This window comes from Acinonyx jubatus, chromosome E4 (genome assembly GCF_027475565.1).
Source record: "Acinonyx jubatus isolate Ajub_Pintada_27869175 chromosome E4, VMU_Ajub_asm_v1.0, whole genome shotgun sequence".
Lineage (NCBI taxonomy): Eukaryota > Metazoa > Chordata > Mammalia > Carnivora > Felidae > Acinonyx > Acinonyx jubatus.
This window is the reverse complement of record NC_069395.1, coordinates 26,257,061-26,271,220: the sequence shown is the minus strand read 5'-3', so window position 1 is coordinate 26,271,220 and position 14,160 is coordinate 26,257,061. Positions and strand designations below refer to the sequence as shown.

Genomic DNA, 14,160 nt, shown 5'->3' with positions numbered 1-14,160 from the left:
GGCTGGCCTGATGACCTTGGCAGTGTCCTCAAGGACAGCAGCCGGAGTCAAGTAACACCAACAGCACAGTCCACCACACAGAGCACTGCTTAGTGGAAGCCAAGGGCACGGAGCTCTCATTCTGACCCTAGAGCTAATCTGCTGTGTGTCCTCAGACAGGCTGCAAGCCTCTCTGATCCCTCGGCAACACAGCACAGGGCCATAAGGATGGAGGCAAGGAGAAGAGAGGAAACAAACTGTGCCCCGCGCCCTGCTTAAACCCCTGAAAGATTAAATCCAGTCTCCCGGGTCGGGCTGTCAAGGCTCTTCACAAGCCAGCCCACCTTCCAGCCCCCTCCCCTGAGACTCCAGAAGTGTTCTCTGTGCTTCAACCCCTCACCGTGCTGTTCCATGCGGCCCCTGGCCTGCTGCACCCCTTCCGCCCCCTCACCCTGACCTCAAGGCTCAGCCCAAACCCGCCTCCTTTCACCCAGCGATGTTCCTTCGTCTGTTCGCAAAACACTCTGCGCACCTAAGCTCAGTTTTCTGAATTCTTTGTTCGTAAGTCTACCTCCCCTACTAGGCCGTGAGTCTTAAAGGACCCTGTCAAATCCATCTTTCACCCAACAAGCATTTAGTAAACGTCTGCTCCACTGTTAGGTGCCAGGGTGCAAAGCAGAGGGAGGCAGTCTGACCGTCTGCTGTCCCCTGTGCTCAGGACAGTGCGGGCGCAGAGGGCCCGGCCTGCTACGGGGCTGGGAAAAGCAGGTGCCAGGAGCCGCCCCCCAGGGCTTGCAGTGTGCGCTCCGCCTCCTCTCCCTGAGTGGAAGACTAAGGGACATCGGGAAGAAGAGAGCAAAGGCAGAAACTGTAACCTCTTCCTGAGCGCTTCATTATAAGTTATTGTCAGGCTTCTGACACCATTTTTCTTAATCCTCAAATTAACTCTCTGACAAAGGCTTTGGTAGAGGAGCAAAGCGATGCCCAGAAAGGCTGAGAAACTTGCTGAAGGTCACACGGCAGGTGGCAGAGCTTAGGTGGGACCTCAGGTCCGTGTGGCCACCCCCTGCCCTGGGTCTCACGTTGCCCAATTTAAATACACTAACAAATGAGCACCTTGACTGCTTTTTCAAAAGGAGGAAATAACAATCCATCAACCTCCGGGCTCGAAGCTGTGTGACTTCAGTCCTTACTTTCGAGGCGGCTGTCTGGAAATTCTCTATTCTCTTCCCTTTCCGTTGCAACAGCAGTTCCCAGACCCCTAATGAGCCAGGCCAGCTTCCCGCCCTGCCTGGGGAAGCCAGAGAGCTGCCTGCCAGCTCTTGCCACCTTCAAAGTGTCATTAGTGGCCGCTTGGCAGGTGGTCTCAGGCCTCTGTAGCCGCAACCACTGCCCCTATTATCCAGGGCTTTAACCAGTCACTGAAGGGATTCTGCCCTTCACGGGGAGACAGCAGAGAACGGGCCTCCTGCGGTCTGCTCACCACTGACCGCCACCACACTTCTCGAACACGCTCCTGTACGTTCACCAAGCTTTTTTTGTTTTATTCTCTTACAAAACCCAGCTGTGGCTGCTGCCCATGCAAACTCCTGGGCCTGGGCGTCAAGGGCTCTTTCCCAACATCCTGTACCCCTCTCACTCACTCCTTTCTTCTGCGACCTGCCTCCCCAAGGACAAACCAGCCTAGCTGGCCCTGGGGAGTGTGCCAATGCCCTTCCTGTCCCACGGAGTGTCATTTTACTGATGTGAGTTCTTCCCCTTCTTCCCATCCCAAACCGGAACCATCTCTTCCAGGAAGCCCTCCCTGATAGACACGCCCACTCTTGATCTTGCCTTTGCTTTGCATTTTCTCAGAACTCAATGCCTTCCCCGCATTTACGCTGGTTGGATCTATTTGTTACCTTCACTCATGCGACGAACATTTACTGAGGGGCTACAACTAGGGCCCAGGCATTTATGGAGGGTCTATTGTGGGCCAAGCGCTGCCTTCAAGGAGTTTGTGCTCAGGCCCTTTCCTGAGGGAGGCCCACCTCTGCACGTAGGTTGGGAGCTGTCCTGGGGACTGTCTCCTCTTTGTTCCACCCCAGCCTGACATTTACAAAGCACTTTCACTTGTGCACCCAGGATCTCATTGTATCTACACGGCACCCCTACAAGGCAGGATGGAACCTACAAGGGTCCACTTGAAAGATGGGGATGTTGAAGCCCAGAAGGACGAAGTGACCTATCCCAGGGCCACCAGCTGGTTACCAGCCAGGCCATCGACAGAATTCAGGTCCCCTGGGTCCCAGGGAGAGTGGCTTCTGCCCCCATCATGCAGACTAGGATCCTTAAGAGCTAGATGGGTTCTAAGTGACCACCTACTTCTCAACCTCAGTCACTGTCACTGGACCTTAAGGAAGAAAGAGGCTGAGGCCAAAATAGACGGCCTTAGAAAGTGCGGGTGTAACTGGAAACTCGGAACAAGTTTATCCTTGTACTCCTGGCACATGGCAGGCACTCGATGCATATTTGTTAAATGAACAACTTACTGAAGAGGCCAGGGGCAGAGGGGGTGAGCTAGTTGACGGTAATGGCCATTCAATCGCATACTTTGTGTCGGGCACCGTTCTAAACGCGGCTCGTGCTGCCTTCACAACCACCTCTGAGATGGCGGCTACCGTCTCCCTTCCACAGGGGAGACAAAATGAGGTGAGCCACCCAGAGTGGGGGCACCCGGGAGGAACCTGGGCAGACTGACTCCAGAGCTGTGCTGCCGAGCACCCCAGCCAAGTACAGGTTGGTCACACGCTCCCGCCATCCATGGTCTTCACTCACTTCTCATTACTAGCGTACCGAGTGAGTGTTCTGACGAGTGCTGAGTGACAACTGAAGTCACGCTTCTGCCCTGGGCCCCAGGGTCCACGTGAGTCACCCCTGGCTGTAATGCGGTGTAATAAAAATCCAGCCGGGGGGGAGGGGCCGGGGGCTGTGTTTCAGCTGGTCCAGGACCTCGTGGGGCCTGTCCAGTGTCCACACCCCAGAGTCCTGCCGCTGCCCCTGGGCCTGTCCCCCTAAAGGGCGGCTCTCCTCTCTGACCTGATCGCCAGACACACCTGGTAAGAGCCAGGGCTGTGGATTATGAGGGGCAGAGGATGGAAGGAAATTTCTAGCATCTCAACCGAGCTGAAGTAGAGGGCAGGGTTAAGGAGGGTAGAACAGTGTTTGTCACTGGGACAAAGACACGCTGAACAGATTTATAAATAGAATAAAGAGAGGGGCCTCAGTGAATAACCCCTTTATGAGGCGGGATGGGAAGGACAGGGCTGGGCTCCTCCAGCTCTGGCTAATTTCCGTGCCTTGTCAGAAAGAGACTGATCCTTAGACAGGAAAGTCTCATCACCAACCGGACAGGGCCAGGGCCAAAGAAAGAGAATGTAGAAAGAATCACCTCTAAGGCTGGGCTTCTCTGACAAAATCGGAACTGGGAGGGATAAGACGCAGAAGAGGTGATTTGGAGCAAGGGAGACTATTCCAGAAGTCGCAAAAGCTGAAGGTTTTGTGCCGAAAGGCACCGAATTGGAAGTTGGTTCTGATCTCAGTGCTTCTATATGGCCCGACAGCTTACTAAACTCTCCGTGGACTTCAGCTTCTCTGTTTTCTGAAAAAAGGCTAAGTGTCACCTGTATGTGTCCTTGTCCCTTGGCAGAGAGAACGTGTGAAGGTAAAGGAGACCAGAGACCAGATGTCGCTTGGAGTTATCTAGAGGACAGGAGATGCAGAAAGGCAGGATCTGACCAGACGTCTCAGCAGCGGGCTGGCAGGATCCACGGGCGGGCTCTGTTTCCGCTGCCCCAATTGCTGGCAGAAAGGAGCAACTAGTTTGATTATCTCAGAGCCCCTGGGAGGTAAAGAAGACACGCCTTGTCCATCTTGGGTAGGTAATGTCTCTGCCCAGTTATGTGTGAGAGAGACCCCATCTCTGGGGTCAGCCCACAGAAGCTGACTGGTGGGAAGAAATGTTCCCCGTGATTTAAGTAACACAGAGAAATGCAAACCGGGTGTGGAGGACTGGCAGAGAGAGGATCCCTGGCATAGGGTGGCCAACTGTCCCAGTTTGCCCAGCACCGAGGGGGTTCTCAAATGCAGGACTTCCTGTGCTAAAACAGAGACAGACTGGTCACCTTCCCGAAGGACTCACACGTGAACCAAGCCTCTGGTTTGGCGGAGCACCCGTGGGCGTTACGTGAAATCTGCATGCTCAGAAATATCGAAAGCTCAGGTCTCAGGGTTGGTTGGGAGGCTCAGGGCCCAGATGCCCATCCCGGTGAGCCCTTGGCTCGCATGTTACTGTAGGCATACTCGCTGGGCCTCGATTCCTCTGGAAGATCTGGATACGTTTACCCTCCTAGATAGAGCACAAAATACTGGTAGAGACAAACTAAAGTTGCCCGGAACCCTGAGAAAGGTTCCTGTTGGTGACTTCTTAGAGGAGCCTCTGAGTCAACCCAGGAGGAGGCCAGGGAGCAGAACTCTGCCCCCTGGCTGTCCCTAGAGGTCACTTAGTCCTACAAAGATCTCAGCGGTTGGGGTGAAGAAGGGGTCAAAGGATGGGCATGGGGAGAAGCAGTAAGGGCCGTTTCCAGGTTACCAATGCGAAGCACAGCTGAGCTGCGACTGACTGATAGGTGGGACTGGGCACAAAAAGGGGCAGTGCCCCCGTTTCTCGCCCTGCCCCGCCCCCTTCCTAATCAGTCCAGCACAACGAGCTGTACTTCCCCTGGCCTGAATCCACTTAATTTTCTCCTAAGCTGCTTTGTGGGGCAGGCGGCTGAGCACGAGACATGTCCAGTCCTGCTGTAGCCGACTTTCTCTATGGATGAGGGCAGGCTTTGGTTCCGTGCCCCTTCTGCCAGCTGAAACAGAGCCCAGGCTCACACTGGGCCCCTGAGTTCACGGAGCCCAGAGGGCAGGAATGGACATTCAGCGCCTCTGTCCCTAAACGGCCGTCTGCCCCGTTCAAGGGCCAGGCAGAAGAGACAGGGCTTGAGACGTCAGGATCGAAAAAGTTTATCCCTCCCGGCTCTGCCGATTCACAGCCATTTCTTGTTCTTTTTAAAAAAGGTTTTATTTTTTAAAGTAGTCTCTACACCCCACATGGGGCTCAAACCCACGACCCTGAGATCAAGAGTCGCATGCTCCACCCACCGAGCCAGCCAGATGTCCCCACAGCCACTTCTTAATTCAGCAAATGTTTTATCAGTGCCCACTGTGTGCAAAGTTCTGGGAAAGAGACTGAGGTGGTTGAGACCCAGACTCAGAACCCAAGGAGGGACAGGAGGGCACAAGGAGTGGAGATCTACAGATAGGTCCCAGCTTATACTCTGAGGCCTCCATGTGTGGCCCCAGGCATCCCGTCCAAGTGAGCAAACGCAGAGACGTGGAGATAAAAGGGAAAGGAAAGAAACCCAAACCCTGGTTAACTGACGCGGTGCTCCGTGGGATAGATGATCAAGCTTCGCTTCCATTTACAACACATTTCTGACAAACGACTTTTGCTGATTGAGCCCTAAGTCCAACCCGTAGATCAAGCTAGAGAATTTGAAGGGTCTAAGGAGGGCGCCTGGGTGGCTCAGTCAGTTGAGCGTCTGACTTTGGCTCAGGTCATGATCTCATGGTCTGTGAGTTCAAGCCCCGCGTCGGGCTCTGTGCTGACAGCTCGGAGCCTGGAGCCTGCTTCGGATTCTGTGTCTCCCTCTCTCTCTGCCTCTACCCCGCTCATGCTCTCTCTCTCTCTCTCTCTCTCTCTCTCTCTGTCAAAAATAAATAAACATTAGAAAAAAAAATTTAAAGGGTCTAAGGAGAAACGTAATCAACTCCCCTTTCATTTTCCTGGACTGGTTGGTTCATTCATTGATTCATTCCTTGATTCCTTGATTCATTCATTCATTCATTAATCCATTCACTCATTCAGTTCACATTCCATGAGTGCCTTCTGCATGCCAGCAAAGAGCTTGGCACTGGGACTCAGGGAGAAAGTTCAATCTGACCTCACTCGGCGTCCACTGCCCCCATCGTCCCCATTCTGGCTGTATGATCTAAATGTGCGCCCTTGAACTCTGCTCGCTGCCCCAACCCTGGGACCCCATTCTCAGGCCGGACTGATCCAGGCAGAAGCCCGCTCTGTACAGCTGCCTCTGTAGTGTGAAACTACGGGCAAAGCACCCACTTGGGTTTCTGCCTCTCCCCAGTCTCTCCCCTCCCCTTCTCCTCTGCCTGGGATGGAAACTCTGTCACTCTGGGCTCACACGCTTGAGTCACAAGGCTGAGCGCCCAGCAAAAGAAGTAGTTCAAGGATATAACAGGCAGGAGGCCAGTGAAACAGAAATATAGCATTTCACTTTGCTCATTATGTGCCGGGTCTTCCTTTTTTGATGCCTAAGAAAGAAGCGCCAGGGCTTACTGTGCGCCCAGCCCTCCTACTTCTCCTTCCCACCTGGAACAGAGGCCTCACTCCCTATGTATCCTCGGCAGTGTTCCTTTCTGTATTTCACTCAGGGCCCACGAAATGGGGTCTTAGTGTCTGCATCGCCCAGCACGTGGAGAGTTACGGGAACCAGCCAGCGATAAGGAGCTAATGCAGAGCAAATGAGCTTGCTGTCTACCAGCCGCCCCCCTCCCCCCTCCCCCCCTCTAGGAGCCCCCCCCTCTGGAGCCCTTCCTGGCCTGGAGTCTCTGGCCCACTTAGGCCAAGGAGCGTGCTGGGGGCCCCCGTGGTTGATTGGCGCCTCACAAGGAGGCTTCTCCTCTGGCCAGGCATGTCGTTGGGTCTCATTGTCTAACTGCAGATTTCCATCTCTGATCTGCATGGGCAGAGAGAAAGTCCAGGCCTCCGAAAGGGAAAAATACAAGAGCGAGTCTAAGCCAAACCCTGCGTCCTCCTACTCCCTCCCGCTTGCTCCCATTCCTGAGGAAAGGGCAGAGCAGGTGTTAGACGGCCAGGGTGGCGGGGTATCCTTTCCCATTTTAGGCACGTCTTCTGACCCTCTGTGCTTCTGAGAGCAAGTTCCTGACTTCGGGTACAACCTCATCATCCTTGAAATTCAGGCTCGAGCCCAGGCCACTTTGAGATGCCCGGCCGGGGTGAATGAGAAAGAAACCGCTGCTCGGACCTCCTTCTGGCTGGATCCCGGAACTAGCCGCGCACAATCCCAGCCCTGTGATAACCGGTCAGCTTCCCTCTGCCGCCGCACTGTCCTGGGTCGTGTCTGTAGAGCCTCACTGTCGCAGACTGGATCGCTATGAGCAATAGCTAACAACGTGCTGGACGCCGACCGTGTGTCAGGGACTGTGCTCTCCGTCCGCATCATCTCACTTAATTCGTAACAACCCTGTAAGGTAGGTGGAGCCACTGATGCAGAGAGAAGTTAGCTAACTTGCCCAAGGCCAAGCAATTAGGGAGTGGTAGATCGAAATCCGCACTCAAGCAAGCTGACCTCAAAGCCTCCCTCGTACCCTCTCGTGTATGCGTGTGTGTGCGTGCGTGCTTTCCGAACTATAAAGTAGTATACAATTATGAAGGGTTATTATTAGATCACTGGTAGTAGCATGAGCCAGGGGTGGGTATAAGGGATAGTCAGGGAAGATTTGTGTCTGACCATTAATCTGATTAACTATGGCTGAACTGTATTTCAGAGCTAATTGGAAATGTTAGAGTGTCTTGCGTTCTGACTCTCTCCGTCGGCGCAAAGACTTGAAATTTGGCTGAATAGAGATGCAGAGGACTCTTTCCAGGACTCCCAACCTGGTATTTATGGGATGCCGGTCTTCGCAACCCACAGGGAGGCCGGAATGGGTGGGAGTGAGCCACCATGTTGCCGTGTGGTCTCGCCTTCCACGGCAACACCTCTCAGAGAAGGAGCCCCCTTCCCAAAGTAAGGGATCACTTATTGTGGGAGCACAGAGCAACGTCTAATTAGAGAGAGTCATTAATGGGCAATTAGCCCGTAATGAATGAATGGATATCTAGGCAATGATCATCAAGGCTGGGAGCACCACAAAAGGAGAGACGCCCAGACATTGTGTGTCTCCTGATAGATGTACACCCCGCAACCAAGGGATTCTTGCACACCCCCCACAACAAGTGAATGAGAGGAAGCTGGATTTGATTCAACACTACACGTAACTACACACACAAGAAATACGGGGACAGCGGAGTACGTTAAATGACATGATGATGATGCGATCGGCCAAATCCAGACGGTGAAACTCTACAGGACAAACCACCCAGTTTCTTTAGCAAAGCGTGGCAAGAGAGAAGGAAAGAGAAAAAGAATATAACTGAGAGTGACTTAAAAATCTGTAACAACCAATCACAATTTCTATGGACTTATTTGGAGCCAAATTAAAGAAAAGAGGAAAAACATGTACATGATTAATCAGAAAACTATGAATACCAGCTAGGTATTTTATCACATTACGGAATTGTTATTTCTGTTTAGGTGTGATAATGATATATCTCTTGAAGAGTCCCGATCTTTTTGCTATGCCGTGTGTTAACTGTCTTGAATTTAAAGAAATAAAATTTTAAACAATAAAGAGATAAAACAAAACAAAAAGAGTCTCTATCTTTACAGATGATAAGCTGAGTAGGATTTAGGTAAAATGATCAGAAGGTTAGAAGGAACTGGAGGGATGTCTGATACGAGATGGGCCGTGAGCTGAGTGCACAAACACTGGAGCTTGGGTACTTGGACATTATTGTACACTATTGAATACATTACACCTCATCTTCTACGGCCAGATCCTTGGACAGGGGTAGGGCCATTACTACGTAGAAGAAAGCAACCCTCTCAAGGTTCTACCACAAGGTAGGGGAGGAGCACACTCAATCTTCAGAGGCAAAATTCAGCACTTCCCCTCCTCCCCAGACCACCTTGGCCCGGACCTGAAAACCAGGAGTTTTTCCAATCCCATATTGAATTCAGCCTCCCACTACCCTGGGGTCTGGAAAAGAAGTAGCATCTCTACAAAGCAGCATCTGTGACGGCTGGGGCAAATGCCTTCTTGCCTTTCTGCCCCCAGGAGATGCCAGAGTAGAGAAGGGGAGGAGGGGAGAAGGAAGAAGGTATGCGAAGGAAGGCCCCAGAAGAGCCAAGCACCCAAGCCGGTGCTGAAGCCCAGCCCAGCCCAGCCCAGGGGCCCAGGCTGCAGCCAACCCCGCCTTAGGCAAACAGCTACCTCCTACGATGGTCCTTCCCTTAGCACTTCCTGGTGCTTCTGATCACAGGGCTCAAGGGGAGAGAGAGAAGATGGAGGGGGAAAGGGAGGGAGAATTCAGAAAGGAGAGGGAGAGAAGGTACCGGGTGCCTGGAGAAGTCCTCGGGAAGGGCAGAAGGACAAGGGGAGAGCACCAGACCTGGCACATTCCAGGGCTCAAATCTGCCGAGGAAATAACTGAGTCAGAGAAAGATTAGAGAGAAGGAGAAAGAAAGAAGGAGAAAGCAGCAGTAGGGATTGAGGGAGAAAAGATGGAGCAGGGAAGGTTCCAGAGGCCCCCAGGAACATATAATCCGGGTCACCAGTCACCCAATCACCCACCCCTGCTCCCACGGTCCCGCACCTCCAGTGGCCCCAGCCACTGTGTTCCCAGCCCAGTGTTCCCAGGGGGAGTTCCCAGCCCTTCCCAGCCCAGGAAGGGTGTGTGGGAGGCAGCTCCCGGACTCACCACATGGCCCAGAAGGTCCCTTTCCTACCTGCTAGCTGCCTGCTCCTGGGAGAGATATAAGTGGACTGATCCACCTGCCTCCTGAGGGCGGAGTGCCAGAAGGGAGGCTCCACCTCAGACCGAGGGGCCAATCAAGGGAGCTGGAGGAGCCAGCCCGGAGCCCTTTGGGGGCACATCGCTGAAGGGGACCCAGGGTTCACTTAGTATTCATCCAAGGTGCCTGTTCCATATTCATGCCCATGCTGGGCGGTCACAAGGTGACCGCCTCCCACCTCCTCACTCTCACTGACCTTCAGGGGCCACAAGGCCCAAGGTTACCTGGGTGTCAACCCACACCAAAGCCAGGGAGCAAGCAGGCATCGATGGGGGGCGGGGGGGGGGGGTGGTGGCGGTGAACACTGACCCTTCAGGCACAGAGGCGGTGGCCCCACAAAACCCTCACTGACGCTCTGGGGCCCTCCCACTAATCCTGGGGCAGCCCTGACTCTGAAACTCAGATCCGGGCTCTGCCACTTGCTGGCTGCACCACCCAAGGCAAGCCATTGCACACCGCTGAGCGTCAGTCCCCGAGCTGCTGCGACGATCCTCTCTCTCAGCCTGCACCTCCAGAGCGTGGGGAGCGTGCACGGAAGGAAAAGTGCTCTGGGCTCCCGGAGGAAGCGCCGCTCTATAAACACAAGGTATCATTCCCATAAAGGAGAGTTCCTGCCACACCTAGGAAGGAGGAGGCAGGTTTTTGCCAGGCTCTGCAAGCCAGCCCCAGTAAGGATAAGGCAAAGGACCGACCGGTCCCCCTGCCCGGGAGAGCCGAGGCGCCCCCAGCTCCATCAGAGGGAAGTGGGACAGGCTGGCCAGGAGGAGGAGGAGTGAGGAAGAAGAGGAAAGAAGGGACAGGGCGGGGAGGCGTGATCTGGACCTAGGATTTGTATCTGTGGGATGACTGGGGTTTCTCTCCCCATCCAGGGCTTGGCCCAGCTCAGAGGAGCACGAAAGTCCCACCACATGGCTCCTTCTCCTTCACTCCCACAGGGAGGCAGCTGCAGGCTATCGGGGCTTCTCGGCCTCTCCTGTGAGTCATAACATTAATAATAATCCCCAAGAGGAGCCCGGGTGGCTCAGTGGTGTAAGTGTCCGACTTCAGCCCAGGTCATGATCTCACAGTTCGTGAGTTCGAGCCCCGTATCAGGCTCGCTGCTGTCAGCCTGGAGATCCTCTGTCCGTCCCCCCCCCCCGCCTCTCCCTTGCTTGCACACACACTCTCTCGAAAATAAACATTAAAAAAAATAATAATAATCTCTGACATTTGCAGGGCTTTTCACACACGTTGACTATTTTTCACTGTGCCTTCACAGAACCCAAAGAAGCCTTATGTTACTCGTCTGGGTCCTCAGTCGATAAACAATTGGGGCTCAGCAGATAGTGTGTGAGCTGAAGTTATACATCTTATGGAAGTGCCAATGTCCAGACAGGAGCCCTGTTTCTGAGGCTCAGAGACTGTCTCTCTCCCTGCCGGGCAGCCCAGGGCTTGGCCCTCAAGGGTGTGGTGAAAGTAATGCAACCAGCTGGTCCTACAGGGAGGGGCCTCCTTGGCCCTGTTCTCCTGTCACTCGGGGACCAAGAGTTAGGGACCCACCTCCAGACCGGGCAAGTTCAGGGGCCTCAGAGGTCAAAGGCGGATTGTTCTGTTGGCAAGCCCAGGGTTTCACTGGCAATGAACTCCCTTAAAAACTTAAGCGATGTCCACTCGTCTTGCTCTTTTTTTTATAATTTTTTAAAAATCTTGATTTATTTTGAGAGAGAGACAGAGTGTGAGCAGGGGAGGAGCAGAGAGAGAGGGAGACGCAGAATCCGAAGCAGGCTCCAGGCCCCGAGCCGTCAGCACAGAGCCCGATGCGGGGCTCGAACCCATGAACCGTGAGATGATGACCTGAGCCCAAATCGGCCGCTTCACCGGCTGAGCTACCCAGGCATCCCTTATCTTCCTCTTGATAGACAAAGAGTTCTCAGCCAGCCTGTTAAAAACTGTAAGGTCCCTCTGAGCTTTTGAGTTCTGACAAGGTCCAGCCATTTCTCTCTGGGTCTGAGACACAAAAGACCTAAAAGTGATAGGATGCTGACTGGCAGGGGAAGGAAGAGAATTCAGAACCTTCCCTGGAAGCATGCGGGGAAGCAGGCAGAATGGACTAGACATGTTGCACCCCGGGGACCCTGAAAAAGCTCCCCCCAAGCAAGCCTGCTCCCAGACAGGAGACCAGGACAAACAGCGAGGCTAACACAAACCCCCAGCTCAGAGGGCGGAGTCAGGTGGGGCAGGCCACAAGGTGGGTGGGAACAAAACTCCCTTTCATCCTGCTCAGTGAACTCTTCCAACTCTGTGCCGAGAAAAGGCGCGACTCAAAGACCCTGACCACCCGAAGAACTTCTGTAATTATCTATGAAACACACTGACACTCCTCATAAGATCACCACCGGAGGCCGGCTCTGGATTCGGTCTTGATGAGACCACCTATCTAGGAATCAGACAGAGACACCGCCCCCCTGGACTCCTTCCTTCCCCTTGGCCTCTCAAGGGTTAACCTACGGCCCACCCCCAGCCCCCATTCCCAGCCAGGCCAGGAAAACAGGATGGCTGGGGCAGCTGGTAGGGGGGTGTTTAGCTTGGCCTCTGCCCAGCATGCAGACAACTCCCCTCAATGTACAGACACCAAGGCTGGGCCCCTTGAACGGAGTCCTTCCCTTCCTCCCCGACCCGAGAAAGGCTCTAGAGAAGGCCTCTCTTGGCAAGAGGGGGTGGGGGAAGGCTATTTTTCAGGATTAGGGGACAGTCTGGAGGACGAGCCCATCTCTCAAGTGCATCTTTGAAGCTTCAGTAGGCAGCTACACCCTTCTCTGCTCTCTGCCAGAGCGACTGGGGATCGCAGCTCCAGGGACGACAGTGCCAGGAATATGGTGCCAGTTTCGATGAGAGAAGACAGAAGTGACCTTGAGAGACAGCTGATAGACAAGGAGCCATGTCATTCCCTCCTCCCCCTTTTCTATCTGGGCAGTAAGGGCTGAGCCCCCAGGGAGAATGGAAGGGCCATCTATTCTGAGCATGTAATGGGGGTAATGGGGCCAATATGACATCTGTACCTGCCTTCAATCCTCCCTCGACCTGCACCATGGCCACCGTTCTACCACAGTCCTCTGTCACCTGGCCTCAGCTAAGAGGTACCTCTAAGGTGTTCCAGGGCAAAAGCCCTCACATATGGGGATGATTCAATGTAAACTTCTCTAGTGTCAGGCAGGGCTTTCTAAGGGGTCATGCCACCTAATCCCTCATCTGGTCCCCTACGCCCTACCCATAATGCTTCTGCCTCCAGTCACCAACTCAACTCTATCCCTGAAGATTTACCCTAGGTCTTGGATTCCCAACCTCACCTCCTGAGCCCCTGAAATAGCTCTGAGTATGTCATCAGAAACCCCCATTACCTGCAACAACATGGATGGAACTAGAGTGAATTATGCTAAGCGAAATAAGTCAGAGAAAGACAAATCTCACATGACTTCACTCATATATGGAACTGAAGAAACAAAACAGATGAACATAAGGGAAGGGAAGCAAAAATAAGATAAAAACAGAGAGGGAGACAAACCATAAGAGACTCTTAAATACGGAGAACTAACTGAGGGTCGCTGGCGGGGTGTTGGGTGGGGGGATGGGCTAAATGGGGGATGGGCATTAAGGAGGACACTTGTTCAGATGAGCGCTGTGTATTATAGGTAAGGGATGAATCACTGAAGCTATTCCTGAAATCATTATTACAGTACCTGTTAACTAACTTGGATTCAAATGGAAAAAAATGAATACTCATTAAAAAAAAAAAAAAGCCCCATAACCAATCAATCTTCCCTGTCCATGATACAGTCTAAATTAAACATGAGTATACATGAGTAGAGATTAAACATGACCCAGCGACCTGCCTGAACCATGTTATCCCCAGTCCCACTGCCCTGGAGATGAACGTGTGCTCCTGAATTTGTCTCCCTGCTCTCTCCAGATGCTGATTCTACCACGCCCTGACTCACGGGCCTTCATCGTATCTCCATGCCTACGGGATAGAGGATACACTTCCTAGCTCAAAATATAAGGCCTTCTACCATCCATCCGCAATGTATTAGTCCAATGGGATCTACTACTACCCTACAACCAAAAGCGTAGATTTTTTGTTTTTATTTTTTTTTTCAACGTTTATTTATTTTTGGGACAGAGAGAGACAGAGCACGAACGGGGGAAGGGCAGAGAGAGAGGGAGACACAGAATCGGAAACAGGCTCCAGGCTCTGAGCCATCAGCCCAGAGCCTGACGCGGGGCTCGAACTCACGGACCGCGAGATCGTGACCTGGCTGAAGTCGGACACTCAACCGACTGCGCCACCCAGGCGCCCCAAGCGTAGATTTTTTTTTAAAAATGTTTATTTATTTCTCTTAGAGAG

The 14,160-nt window shown here is 53.1% G+C and overlaps 1 protein-coding gene across 17 annotated transcripts in view; it reads right to left on the bottom strand.

Moving 5' to 3' along the window:
• Window positions 1–14,160, bottom strand: part of PLEKHA6 (pleckstrin homology domain containing A6) — a 141,588-nt gene that overhangs the window by 84,657 nt on the left and 42,771 nt on the right. The window contains exon 1 of one of the 17 annotated variants that reach the window (XM_053209254.1): window positions 9,714–9,740. The exons of the other annotated variants lie outside the window; for them this stretch is intronic. The gene's annotated coding sequence lies outside the window, so the exon portion shown is untranslated. Of the gene's footprint in view, window positions 1–9,713; window positions 9,741–14,160 lie in introns of those variants that run through there. 17 annotated transcript variants of the gene reach the window in all.